This window comes from Eulemur rufifrons, chromosome 30 (assembly GCF_041146395.1).
Source record: "Eulemur rufifrons isolate Redbay chromosome 30, OSU_ERuf_1, whole genome shotgun sequence".
NCBI classification, from domain to species: Eukaryota; Metazoa; Chordata; class Mammalia; order Primates; family Lemuridae; genus Eulemur; species Eulemur rufifrons.
The window spans coordinates 36,468,966-36,484,070 of record NC_091012.1 but is presented as its reverse complement, the minus strand read 5'-3'; the positions used below and the strand labels follow the sequence as shown (position 1 = coordinate 36,484,070).

Below are 15,105 nucleotides of genomic sequence, written 5' to 3'. Positions count from 1 at the left end.
TTTAATATATACACTTTTCATCCAAAGGCAGACCGGAGAGTGGAGGTATTTAAATTCTGGTTACTTCCAGCCCATGACCACTCTCAAGCTTCCTAGTTTCCCTTTTCCCGTTCCTCTTCACAAAGGTGGTGTCCTTCTTTATTTTTTTTAAAGATTATTTTGAGCTGAAGGCGGTGTCCTAATCATGCTATTCTATCCTCCAAATCTTTACCTGGTCTCTCCAGTTCTCTTGGTCAAGTTCAATCTTTTCGCTCTCATAATTCCCTTATTTCTGATCATTCGTACATTTTCTTTCATTTCTCCTACAACTTTTCCTTTGTCTCTAGTCCTAGAGTTAACTCGCTAAATTTCTACACGTCTGGGCTAGCGGCCAGCTCGCTGCCTTTGTTCTGTCTTGAATCGCGACCTGCCAATCACCAGAAGACTCAAACCTCTTGGAGAGAGGAAACTTGGGCAGAAAGGCACTTGGCAAGGCGCACACGTCTCAGCATAACCAAATGACCTCTTGTTCTCCAAAGCTTTTGAGACACAAGGGAGGAAATAGTAAGCTCTTTCACCATCTTTGTCCTGTGATACCTACAATTTTCTCTTGGTCCAAATGCAAGGACTTTACATTATAGGACACCACAAGGAGAAGAAGGTAAGAGTCACAAGGATTCTTACAGAGGTCGCAAAATAAGATCGCCACTGCTAAGAGAAAGACTTTCTTCCAATAGCCTAGAGCACACCCCTCTACCCGCTCCCTTCTCTTTAGTTATTTCCCCTTCCTTCCTCCATCCCTAGACCAGCGCTGTCCAATAGAAGTATAACGCAAGACGCATACTATGAAATTTTAAATTTCCGAGCAGTCACATTTCAAAAAAAGACAGCAAGCAGGTGAACTTAGTCTTAGTAATGTTTTGTTTGACGCGAAAGACCGCAAATGTTATCATTTAAATGTCATCAATAGAATTAGAGATATTTTACATTCTTTTTGTCTCTGAAGCCCCATGTGCCTTTTATACCTACAGGACACCAAATTCGTACCAGGTACATTTCAAGTGCCTATAGCCACCCTCCTGGACCGCATGGCCCTAGAACGCCGCACCTTCTGAGCCCTGTAGCCAGAAATGAAGATGGCGGGGGCGGCAACACTGCTGGTTTGGGACTGAGAGGCAACCTCGGGAGGAGGCGAGCCCCTGCGACGGTGAGACCTCTCAGACCTCCCTGGCCTGCGTCCCCCTTCCCACCCCCCCACCCCCGCCACCCGGAGCCCAGCGAGGCTGCACCCGGAGCAGAGCGCGGGACCCCGCTAGAATCGCGGGAAAGGGCGGGCGGGCGAGTAGGGGGAAGGGGGAGGGTGGAAGGCGCGGCAGGGACCCGCACGCACGCGTACTCCGCTTGCTCACAAACCGCGCCGGGCGCTCTAGCAACCGGTTTCCAAGCCAGTGTCTATGCGGACTAAGTGACCTTCCCTTGAGTTCTAGTCCCACTAGGTGGTCTCGGCTCTTCCCTGTCACTTCCCTTTCTCCCCTGCACGGGTTCTGATCTCGTCCATGGTGTGTGTCCCTGGGCTCCTGAGCCGGCTCCTAAAATGAGTACTCGTGGTTTCCGCGTGGAAAGCAACCCCTGACTCCCGTGGCCCTCCCTGTCTGGGCTGAGGTGGCTGCTGGGGCTGGGGATGGTTCTGGGGCGTCAGTCGGCTCGCTGCACGGCTTTCTACCTCCCTGGGTTGGCTCCTGTCAACTTCTGCGAGGCGGACCGAGTGACCGCATTCTGCCAGGTAAGGACCAGAGGGAGGGAGTGAGATGCGAGGGGAAGGCTTCGGGTAGGGGCTTGGGGCAGACTGGGGCCGACAAGGGTCGGGAGCTGGTTGAGTCGGACCCGAAAAGCCAATGCCCTCTCTGTGGGTGTGTCTCACGGTCTCTCAATCTCTGAGCTTCCCACTTGGCAGATCTGGGTCTCTTTCCTCATCCTCTTTCCCGCCCTCAAGATTTCTCCAGCTCCCTCTCAGCATCTCCTCCTTCCTCACAGCCCCTCCCCTTCCCCTTGTCTCTTGGATCCCTCCTCCTCTTTTCTCCAGGCTCCACCCCCTCATATTGGCCCCCCTTCGCTTTCCTCCTTACCCCGTCCCTTTCTGTTCTGCCAACCCTCTCGGCTCCTCCTCACTACATTTAGACTCCACCCCGCATCTTGCCTCCTTCCCCTCTCCTCCTTCCCTGCTCTGTTCTTTTCTGTTCTGCCACTTCCCTCTCAGCTCCTTCTCTTACCCTCCTCCAGGCTCCTCTCCCTACCCCGGCTCCCTCCTTCACTCTCCTCGTCTTCCTCTCAGCTCCTCCTGGCCTCTTCCCCTCTCCTCCTCATTTCCCTTTCAGCTCTTCCTCCTCCCTCTAAGGTCCTCTCCCTCCTCCCTCTCCCCTTCCCTTTGGGCTGCTTCTCCACCTCCCTCCTAGCTCCTCTCCAGCCTCAACTAGCGCCTCCCCGTCCCCCACAACCCCCTCCTTTCCCTCTCAGCATTCACAGCGCCCCCCACCTCCTCCCTCATTCCCTTCTTAACACAATCTCCCTTTCTGGACCCACACTTGTGTTCTTTCTTAAATATATCCCCACCACGCGTCTGTCACCCTTCACTCCTATGGTCTTGCACTTTTACCCCCTTATTTCTTGTTAACGCTCTTTGGCCCCTGGGTCCTCCCTCTGCAAACACCAAGATAATATTATTTACCTCTAGAGACTTGTGAGAATGCAATGAGACAATGCATGAGAAGCACAGCAGCACCTGGCACGGAGTAAGCTTTCAATAAGTGATAACTATTATGGTCATCAGTTTTCTTAAGCCAGAGATTTCTGGCACAATTCCTCTTCCATGTGCCCCCCCCCCCCCAACCCCTAATAATTTCTTGGCTCCCTTCCTTAGTAGCCTTTTTTTTTTTTTTAATCGTAAGCTGACTCAAAAAGATATTTTTTTTGCGGGTAATCAATTCAAAAGGTATTAATAAATAAGGCTTATTTTCTGACCTCTAGTTGCCTAATCTAGTGTGTGGGGGAGTGTTCTGGTAGAAGGCACCACAAATGCACTACAGAGTTGAGGACAGTGCTGAGTGTGGTTTGACTAGACTTAACCAAGTGGAAGTTTCTAGGGGTTTATAGAGACTAGCTCTAGGTGCAGCATGTTTACTTTTGAAACCTGGAGCTTGCATTTTCCTGTGAGAAGTATTGATATTAATATTTTGAGCCAACATCTTGCCAAACATGTGTAATTTAAGAAATAGCATTCTTTTTATGTTTTACATCAGCCTTTTCTCTGTTGATAGCTAGTCTTGGCTCCTCTTTATTCCTTATTTCAAGAGGGCTTCCTAGTAAAGAAACAGAATCACTAACCATAACAAATATCTGGAATTTCTTTTCTGTAAGCTCTTTTCTTTCTAGATTATTACTTTCATCTATAAATGTGCTCCACTTTTTATTCTTAGATTGCACCTCCTGTCTTTTTTTTTTTTTTCTTTTTTCTTTTTTTTTTTTTTTGAGACAGAGTCTCGCTCTGTTGCCCGGGCTAGAGTGAGTGCCGTGGCGTCAGTCTAGCTCACAGCAACCTCAAACTCCTGGGCTTAAGTGATCCTACTGCCTCAGCCTCCCGAGTAGCTGGGACTACAGGCATGCGCCACCATGCCCGGCTAATTTTTTGTATATATATATTTTAGTTGTCCATATAATTTCTTTCTATTTTTAGTAGAGACGGGGTCTCGCTCTTGCTCAGGCTGGTCTCGAACTCCTGACCTCGAGCGATCCACCCGCCTCGGCCTCCCAGAGTGCTAGGATTACAGGCGTGAGCCACCGCGCCCGGCCTGCACCTCCTGTCTTTTAACAAGTCTCTCATTTTTATGTTTAACACTCCAAACTTCCCTAATTCAGTAGTGTCCAACTGCGGGGAGTTAGCTACGCTCCCCCGCAAAGAGGTTTTTTCTCTTCCGATCAGGTCTCTCAGGCAGGGGTCATCGCAAAGGATGAAAAAATAGTAGGAAACAGAAATAAAAATAAAATAAGGATAATAATACACAGAGCCAAAGATATAGTTTATAAAGTAAAGGTTTATGAAAATAGATATAAGGAGGATGTCCGAATGGATATATTTCTTCCTGCAAAAATATATCAAAGACCGAAACTCCATACAGGTATTTTATAGGGTAGATACAGGCTCCCGTTGCCATTTACATACTAACAGGCAGTTTGCTTTAGGGTCAAAGTCTTCTAAAAGGCTACTACAGATCCTTTAACTAACTCTATCTAGGGGAACAATGAGTTACAAAATCTTCTTGGGGCAAACTTCTAAGTTTTATGATAAGGCTATTACTTTAGGCCAGGCGCGGTGGCTCACGCCTGTAATCCTAGCACTCTGGGAGGCCGAGGTGGGTGGATCGCTCAAGGTCAGGAGTTCGAGACCAGCCTGAGCAAGAGCGAGACCCCGTCTCTACTAAAAATAGAGAGACATTATATGGACAACCAAAAAAATATATATAGAAAAAAATTAGCCGGGCATAGTGGCGCATGCCTGTAGTCCCAGCTACTCGGGAGGCTGAGGCAGGAGGATCGCTTGAGCCCAGGAGTTTGAGGTTGCTGTGAGCTAGGCTGATGCCACGGCACTCACTCTAGCCTGGACAACAAAGTGAGACTCTGTCTCAAAAAAAAAAAAAAAAAAAAGGCTATTACTTTAGCAAAAACAGAGACATCTTGGCTCCGGTGATTGTGTTCTTGGAGACAGAGATGATCTCAGAAGTCAACATGAGCTGTGCTTTGTGTTAATTACTTTGGGCCGGGCTTGGGCATTAGCATATCTATCTGATCAGCTAGGAGAGGCCTGTCTTGTCTTTCAAAACAGGTGAGAACCATAGGCCCAGTTTACAGCTGTCTCTTTGAAGTGCAGCTATTACTGACCAACGAGAAGTCCTCCTGAGACGAAGCAGCTTTTGAACTAACACATTTATTTTTTCTTTAAGGCAAAGCCTTATTTGACTTCTGAAATCAAATCTTGTCTCCAGAAATACAGGGGGCATTTCTATAACTCAGTATTCTTAGGCTCAACATTCAACTCCCTGATTGTTTCTTTCATTTTTAAACTTTTACTATTGCAAAAACAATAATGTGCATGGTGGAAAGTTAGACAATGCAGATAGGCAAAAATAAGAAAAAACATTTCTAACATCTAGAGAATTACCACTGCTGATATCTTAGCATGTATTCTAATTTTATTCTATACATATTTATACTCACATGCATTTATTTTTATTTTTTTCTAGGGTAGAGAGACAGGGTCTCACTGTGCTCAGGCTGGTGTGGAACCCCTGAGCTGCAGCTATCCTCCTGCCTTGGCCTCCCAGAAAGCCAGGATTACAGGCATGAGCCACCATGCCCGGCCATAATAGACTTTATTTTTTAAAGTTTCAGGTTCACAGCAAAATTGAGCAGAAAGTACAGGGAGTTCCATGTACTCCTTACCCCCAATTTTACCCACTATTGACATCCTGCACCAGAGTGGTACATTTGGTATAATCAGTGAACCTACACTGACACAACACTATCACCAAAAGTCCATAGTTTATATTTCACTGTTAGTGCTGGACATTCTATAGTTCTGAACAGATGTATAATGACATGCATTCACCATTATAGTACACAGAATAGTTTCACTGCCCTAAAAATCCTTTCTGTTCCTCCTATTTATCTGCCCCTCCCCCAACCCCTGGCAACCGCTGATCTTTTTGCTGTCTCCATAGTTTTTTACCTTTTCCAGAATATCATACAGTTGGAATTATATAGTATGTAGCCTTTTCAGATTGGCTTCCTTCACTTAATAATATGCATTTAAGTTTCCTCCATGCCTTTTCATGGCTTGATAGCTCATTTATTTTTATTTATTTATTTATTTATTTGAGACAGAGTCTCACTCTGTTGCCCGGGCTAGAGTGAGTGCTGTGGCATCAGCCTAGCTCACAGCAACGTCAAACTCCTGTGCTCAAGTGATCCTTCTGCCTCAGCCTCCGGAGTAGCTGGGACTACAGGCATGCACCACCATGCCCGGGTAATTTTTTCTATATGTATTTTTAGCTGTCCATATAATTTCTTTCTATTTTTAGTAGAGACGGGGTCTCGATCTTGTTCAGTCTGGTCTCGAACTCCTGAGCTCAAATGATCCACCTGCCTCGGCCTCCCAGAGTGCTAGGATTACAGGCGTGAGCCACCTCGCCCGGCCTAGCTCATTTATTTTTAATGCTGAATAATATTTCACTGTTTGGATGTACCACAGTTTATCCATTCACCTACTGAAGGGCATCTTGGTTGCTTCCACGCATTGGCAATTGTGAATAAAGTGTCTTTAAACATTCATGTGCAGGTTTTTGGGTGGACATGAGTTTTCATGTCAGTTGGGTAAATACCAAGGAGTGTGATTGCTGGATCCTATAGTAAGAATATGTTTAATTTTGTAAGAAACTGCTAAACTGCCAAAGTGGCTGTACCATTTTGCATTCCCACTAGTAGTGAATGAGAATGCACATGCACTTTTAAAACCAATATAAAATCACAGTATACATGTTATTTCATTACCTGCACTTTACTGCTAACAACTCCATCTTTCTGCATCAACACATTTATCTCATCTATTCCCAGTTCACAATAAGATTTCCCCAGCTATGCCCAGAATATCCAGACCAGAATCCATTCTAGAGCCACAGATTACATTTGGTTGCTATATTATTATGGACCTTTCAATCAAGCACGGTACCCCTGGTTTCTTTTTCTTTTTTTTCATTTTTATTATTAATTTCTGCTGCTGCTTGGGTCAAGACCCCGATTTTCTTTTCATTACACTGAATTATAAAAGGGACCAGTCTGATTGTTCTGTGGAATGTCCCTCCTCCTGGATTTGTCTGTTTTCTCTCTTGTGATGGCATCTAGCTTGGTTTAATGGTTAAACTTCAGTTCTTTGGGAAATAATTTGAAATATGTATCAAAGTCTACAAAAATATTCATCCCTCTTGATTGTGGTGATTCATTCCACTTCTTAGAATAATATGCAAGGGCTGGGCGTGGTGGATAATGCCTGCGATCCCAGAACTTTGGGAGGTGGAGATGATAGGATCGCTTGAGGCCAGGAGTTTGAGACCAGCTTTGGCAACATAGTGAAGCCCTATCTCTACAAAAAATAACATAAAATAAACTTAGCTAGGTATGGTGGTGTGCACCTGTAGTCCCAGCTACTTGGGAGGCTGAGGCTGGAGGATCCACTTGATCGCTTGATCCCAGGAGTTGGACGTTGCAGTGAGCTATGATCACACAACTGTACTCTAGCCCAGGTGACAGAGTGAGACCCTATCTCCAAAAATAAAAAAATAAATAAGGAGAAGAAGAAAAGAAAAGGAATAATATGAAAGGATTCAGGCAGATGAGAGGTTTTCTCTGGGAATGTCTCATCTACATGGGTCCTTTATCCTCCCTGGAGGGCACCAATATTATCCGTTTCTTCTGTATTATAGGGATTTTATGAGTATACAAACAAATATGTATTTATGTGCTTTTTTCCTCCTTTTTTTTACATAAGTGTTAGCATACTCTTCTCGTCTTCATATACCTTACATTATTCATTTAACAACTGAGCTTTAAGATTGTTTTATATTATTGCATAAAGAACATCCTCATTTTTTTAAATTTCAAAATATTAAGGGGCTACAAATGTACCCCTTTGGTTACATGGATCACTTTTGTAATGGTTGAGTCATGGCTATAAGTGTGCCCATCACTCAAATAGTGTTCATTGTACCTGTTAGGTAGGTTTTTGCCCCTTCCCCTTTCCCCCCTCCCCTCATTCTTTTTTAATGGTTGTGTAGCATTTTCCATTATATGGATGTACTATAATTGATTTACTGAGTCCCTTATTTACGTGTTTAGCTTGTTTCCATTCTTTTCATCTTACTAAACACTGCTGCATATGGGATTATATCTATAGAACAAATTCCTAGGAATTGGAATTGCTGGGTCAAAGAATATATGCATTTAACAATTTTGATATAGCCAAATTGCTCTCTATGTACATTGTACTAATTCACACTCTCACTAACAGTGTTTGAGAGTACCTGTTTCTCCACAGCTTGAGGACAATGTGTTATCAAGCTTTTAAATCTTTGACAATCTGATAGGTGAAAAATTGTGTGCTGTAGTTTAAATTTGCATTACTTTATTAGGAATGAGATCGTGAATCTTCTCGTATAATTAAAATGCATTTGTATTTTATTTTCTGTGAATTATCTGCATATATTTTGCCATTTTTCTAGTAGGTTGAACATTTAAAAAATTGATTTGTGGGAACTCTTAACGCAGGAAATTAGTTCCTTGTCTGTGATGTGTGTCAAATGTATTTTCCAAGTTTTGCAGTTGTCTTTTGGTTTTGTTCATGGTTTATTTTTTGCCATTTAGGAAATTTGTTTTTTATTCTAATTTATCAAGTATTTTTATAGCTTCTAAATATACCAGCCAAGATCATAAAATAATTATCCCATGGTTTCTTCTACTATCTTTATGGTTTAAATTTTTAACCTTTAAATAAGATTAATATTTCCTATATGAAGTAAGGATCCAACTTAACTTTTTTCCCAGATCACTGGTTGTTAGGTCCAGAGACGAGAGAGAGAGAGAGAGAGAGAGAGAGAGAGACAGACAGGAAGCCTCAGGTGTAAGAAAATGCTGTTTATTTTGAGCACCTGGGTGCAGACTGCTGGAGGCAAAAAAGCATCCACCCCGAGGGAGGGGAAAGGCTTGGGTTTTATAGAGGGTTTTTCCTGGGTGGGGGGCGGGGAGTGAGTAACACCTGCAGAGATAGAGGAGGGGGTAGCTCTGTCCTTAGGAGAGGGGATAGGGGATAAGAGTGCCAGTGACCATGCTGTAGCTGTCTGTGGTCCTGCAGCTGTCTGTGGTTGAAGTTTATATTTATAACCTTGGACTCTCCAGACTCCTTTGGCTTTTATTTCACAGGATTTATGATCACTAAGTATTATGTCCTATACTTACTTTTCGGGGTCCCACTCTAAGTAAACCTAACACTGGTCAGTTGTCATAACACCATTTATTCAATAAGCCATCTTTTCTCCACGTCATTTGAGACATCATCAAGGTTCTTTTAAATATAGTAAGCTCCAAATATACAGGTTTTTTTTTTTGTTTTGTTTTTTTTTGTTTTTTTTTTTTTTTTTTGAGACAGGGTCTTGCTATGTCACGGTGCCTGGCTTGCATTTTAAAATATAGTTCAATTCTTATGTTACTTTCCAGTAGTACTTTGTCAGTTTTGGTGGTCAAGATGAGAATTGCTATCTTTCTTTTTCTTTTTTTTTTTTAATTTATTTTTTGAGACCGAGTCTTACTCTGTCACCCAGGCTAGAGTGTCGTGGCATCAGCCTAGTTCACAGCAACCTCAAATTCCTGGGCTCAAGCGATCCTCCTGCCTCAGCCTCCTGAGTGGCTGGGACTACAGGCATGCGCCACCATGCCCGGCTAATTTTCTGTTACTGTTTTTAGTTGCCCAGCTCATTTTTTTTTCTATTTTTAGTAGAGATGGGGTCTCACTCTCTCTCAGGTTGGTTTCGAACTCCTGAGCTCAAGCAATCCGCCCACCTTGGCCTCCCAGAGTGCTAGGATTACAGGCGTGAGTGCTCCCGGCCGAGAATTACTATCTTTCTTAATTATCTGTGTTCCTTTTAGAAACTTTTACCTAGTAACTTTTATAAGACTATAACTGATATAGGTTGTAGTTGCTAAGTTTCTGATTAGATTGCACTAAGTGCAGATACAGTTCTCTTGTTTTACGAAGTTATAGTAAGGCCATTTATATTTGTTCCCAAACTAGATAATTTTTTACATACTCTTCTTTTTTTTTTTTTTTTTTTTTTTTTTGAGACAGAGTCTCACTCTGTTGCCCGGGCTAGAGTGAGTGCCGTGGCGTCAGCCTAGCTCACAGCAACCTCAAACTCCTGGGCTCAAGGGATCCTCCTGTCTCAGCCTCCCGAGTAGCTGGGACTACAGGCATGCACCACCATGCCCGGCTGATTTTTTCTATATATATTTTTAGTTGTCCATATAATTTCTTTCTTTTTTTAGTAGAGATGGGGTCTCGCTCTTGCTCAGGCTGGTCTCGAACTCCTGAGCTCAAACGATCCGCCCACCTCAGCCTCCCAGTACATACTCTTCTTTTGAAAAAAAAAAAAAAAAAACTAAGCATATGGTAAAGCTGATAAAAAATGTTTAATTATTTTAAAAGCAGCATATGGAATTTTGAAAAAGAATAAAGTGATTACCCAAGTTCTGCTATTTTAGTGGTTTACAAAATCCAATCTGGTAAACTATCAGAAATATAGCTGAGATCCGTGGAATAAGCAAAAATGTCCCATGAAGAGCCAGAATAGATTTCATAATGTTCATGCACTAAATCTCATGCTTTGGGATACTCTTTTAGATGTAGTTTTAATTAATCTGATTATTTATTCCATAAATGGAAGGCCTACTCTCTAGCAGATTAGGGGGGAAAAAGAAGATGGAGAAGAAGGAAAAGGAGGAGGAGGAGGAGGAGGAATAACCACAGCTGACAGCCCAAATGAAAGAGACGTAAAAAGCTTACAAATATTGCTTTATGTTCTATTTAAAAAAAAATGGCTGGGCACGGTGGCTCACACCCGTAATCCTAGCACTTTGGGAGGCCAAAATGGGAGGATCCCTTGAGCCAGGAGTTCAAGACCAGCCTGGGCAACTTCTCTACAAAAAATAAGAAAAATTAGCTGGGCATGGTGGTGCATGCCTGTAGTCCCAGCTCCTGTGAAGGCTGAGGCAGGAGGATCACTTGAGCCCAGGAGTTTGAGGTTGCAGTGAGCTATGATGACGCCACTGCATGTTATCCCGCTCAACAGAGCAAAACCCTGTCTCAAAAACAAAAACAAAAAAAGGGCTGGGCGCGGTGGCTCACGCCTGTAATTCTAGCACTCTAGGAAGCTGAGGCTGGAGGATCGCTCGAGATCAGGAGTTCAAGACCAGCCTGAGCAAGAGTGAGACCACCATTTCTACTAAAAATAGAAAGAAATTAGCTGGACAACTAAAAGTATATAGAAAAAATTAGCCGGGCATGGTGGCACATGCCTGTAGTCCCAGCTACTCGGGAGGCTGAGGCAGGAGGATCGCTTGAGCTCAGGAGTTTGAGGTTGCTGTGAGCTAGGCTGATGCCATGGGACTCTAGCCCGGGAAAAAGAGCAAGACTCTGTCAAAAAAAAAAAAAAAATGAGAAGACACTCTACAGAATGGAAGAAAATATTTGCAAATCACATATCTGATAAGGATCTAGTATCCAGAATACATAAACTCTTACAACTCAACAATAAAAAGAAAAGCAATCTAATTTTAAAATAGGAAAGAGTGAAGAGTATTTTAGAATGATTCTTGTGAAAATGGTTAAAATAATAAGAGAAAAGCACTTAACACAGGTAGCTTTAGTTTTCTCAAGTTCTTAATCTGCGTTCCATGGACTCCAGGTGCTCAATGAAGCCTCTTAAAACTGGGCAGAGAATTTGGTGAATATGTGCATTTTTCTGGGGAGAGCAGCCACAGCTTTCATCATTTTCTCAAAAGTTCTATAATTTAAAAAGGTTAAGAATGGCTGAGGTATCTTAAAAATTTATGTATTCAGAGAACCCAATGATGCTAGATAAATGAAATGTTATGAATTTATAGCTATATTGTATTAAAAATTTATAATTGTACTGAGTTATAGATTTATAACTTAGTTATAAATTTATTACTATACTAAATTACACATTTATAACTATATAAATCGATGGTAGCAATAAGCCCAATTACTTCTCATTTACTTCATTATGTATTTTGCAAGTGCTACCTTATTTTACTTTGTGTTATTAATTAATGTTCTTTTTCCTTCTTTTAGTCATCAGTAGCACTATTTGTAAATAGATTGGATTCAGTGGAATCTGTGCTACCTTATGAATATGATACGTAAGTGTGGCATGATATAATTGTGTTAAAATGTGCTTTAAGCTTTCGAAGATAATGAATGAAAGCCCTGGGTATATTAAGAAACATGGTGATAATTCTGTAATAAAGGTAACAGGAAAAAAATGATTAGAACAGAGAGGTTTCATTGTGAGACAAATGCTTAAAATTAGGAAGTTGTTATACTTCATTTTTTTTCTAAGAAAAGCAAATTATAAATTTACTACACTTTGGACTTTGAAAAAAAATATCTTTGCAGAGGTGTAGCTTATTTTTCAAATATGGAATAGCCAGGTGCAGTGGCTCACACCTGTATTCCCAGAACTTTGGAAGGCCAAGGAAGGAGGAATACTTGAGGCCAGAAATTTGAGACCAACCTGGGTAATATAGTGAGACCCCATCTTTACAAAAAAAAAAAAAAAAAAAGCAAACTTAGCCGAGCATGGTGGTGCATGCCTGTAGTCCCAGGTACCTGGGAGGCTGAGGCAGGAGGATTGCTTGAGCCCAGGAGTTTGAGACTACAGTGAGCTATGATCACACCAATGCACTCCAGCCTGGATGACAGAGCTAGACCTTGTCTTAAACAAACAAAAAAGCACATAGACTATGTTGCGGCCCGATTACAGAACGGGGGATGAACACATAAACATACATACAGACACACAGAAAAAACACACGGACACACATGGACGGTAAAGACTGCAGTACGGAAAGCAGCAGTGGCTTTATTTTTATACTCCTTTTGTCCAGCAGCTACTTCCAGGGATGTGATTATCTTTAGAGCCCTGAGGCGACATGTTCCATTTCTTATGGAAATTGCTCAAGGGAAGGCAAACGTTTGCATCTTAACCTTTGGACCTCATTACCTGCCTGCAGGACAATGGGACACACCTTGGCTATTTGCCATAGGAAACAGTTTGTCTATTTCAATAGGCCATTGACCTTTAGCTCCAAGAAGCATTCAGCAGTCAATGGGCCCTGTCCAGACCCATTGACTTCTGGCCTCAAGGAGCGTTCTGGACCCATTGACCTTTGGACCCAAGAAGCACGTCCAGCTTCGCTGACGCTGGGCTCAAGCCAATTCTTGCCCACGGACGATCCCTACAGAATAGGTAAGGTTTATACTAAAGTTTTTAATGGATGAAGGTGCTTAGTTTGGGAGTGAGCAGTTATTATATGATCATGATTAAGTATGATCAATCATTTGAGAATAACAATAAATGATGTACTTTTTAGAAAAAATGATTGGGGTCCGGTGTGGTGGCTCACTCCTGTAATCTGGCAGAAGGCCGAGGCGGAAGGATCCCTTGAGCTCAGGAGTTTGAGACCAGCCTGAGTAAGAGCGAGACCCGTCTCTACTAAAAATAGAAAAGATTAGCTGGGCAACTAAAATAGAAACAAAAAATTACCCAGGCCTGGTGATGGGCACCTGTAGTTCCAGCCACTCAGGAGGCTGAGGCAGAAGGATCCCTTGAGCCCAGGAGTTTGACGTTGCTGTGAGTTAGGCTGACGCCATGGCACTCACTCTAGCCCGGGCAACAAAGCGAGACTCTGTCTCAAAAAAAAAAAAAAAAAAAAAAAAAAAAAAGAACTGATAATTATATAATAGTTTCTAAATGTCTCAGGTTAGAATTAGTACAGGCTTTAAACTATTGTTTGCTTATTTTTATGTAATTTGAAGTTTAAGTCTGAAAATCCTGGTTTTTTTGTTTTTTTTTTTTAAATTGTGATCACCTACATTTAAAAAGTAAAGAGCAGCAACATGGGCATTTTATTTATTTTTTATTATTTTTTTTTACTTTGAATCACTTTTCATTTTATTTATTTTTTCTTTATTTCAGCTTATTATGGGGGATACAAAAGTTCAGGTTACATACGTTGCCCATGTACCACCTGTCCCCCCAAGTCAAAGCTCCAGGCGTGACCGTTCCCCAGACAGTGCGCATTGCGCTCATCATGTAGGTATATATCCATCCCCTCCATCCCCCTCCTCCCCGAGTCAGCACCTTCAAGCGTGACCATGACCATTCCCCAGACCGTGCACAATGCACTCATCATGTAGGCATACACCCATCCCCTCCCCCCACCCCCCACCTCAGTCTGATATCCGATTGGTATCATTCCCAGATGTGAATTTAGGTGATGATCAGGGAAACCAATTTTCTGGTGAGTACATGTGATGCTTGTTTTTCCATTCTTGGGATACTTCACTTAATAGAATGGGTTCCAACTCTCTCCAGGAGAACCATAGAGATGTCCTATCTCCGTTATTTCTTATAGCTGAGTAATACTCCATGGTATACATATACCACAGTTTACTAATCCATTCATGTATTGATGGGCATTTGGGTTGTTTCCACATCTTTGCAATTGTGAATTGTGCTGCTATAAACATTCGGGTACATGTGTCTTTGCTATAGAATGACCTTTTTTCCTTTGGGTATATGCCCAATAATGGGATTGCTGGATCGAATGGTAGGTCTACTTGAATCTGTTTAAGATACCTCCATAATGCTTTCCACAGGGGTTGCACTAGTTTGCAGCCCCACCCAGCAGTGTATGAGTGTTCCTGTCTCTCCACATCCACGCCAACATGTGTTGTTTTGGGACTTTTTGATAAAGGCCATTCTCACTGGAGTTAAGTGATATCTCCTTGTGGTTTTGATTTGCATTTCCCTGATGATTAGGGATGTTGAGCATTTTTTCATATGTTTGTTAGCCATTCTTATATCTTCTTTTGAGAAATTTCTATTCATGTCATTTGCCCACTTTTTGATAGGGTTGTTTGATTTTTTCTTGCTGATTTTCCTGAGTTCTATATAGATTCTTCTTATCAGTCCTTTATCTGATGTGTAGTATGCAAAAATTTTTTCCCATTCTGTAGGTGGTCTGTTTATTCTCGTGACTGTTTCTTTGGCTGTGCAGAAGCTTTTTAATTTAATCAGGTCCCATTCATTTATTTTTGTTGTTGCTGTGATTGCCTTAGGGGTCTTCTTCATAAATTCTTTGCCTAAGCCAATGTCTGTAAGAGTCTTTCCTACATTTTCTTCTAGAATTCTAATCGTTTCACACCTAAGGTTTAAGTCTGTTATC

At 42.1% G+C, this 15,105-nt stretch overlaps 1 pseudogene; it reads left to right on the top strand.

The window, feature by feature from the left end:
- Positions 1–1,660: 1,660 nt before the first annotated feature.
- LOC138378855 (transmembrane 9 superfamily member 2-like) overlaps positions 1,661–15,105 on the top strand; it is a 98,895-nt pseudogene continuing 85,450 nt past the window's right edge.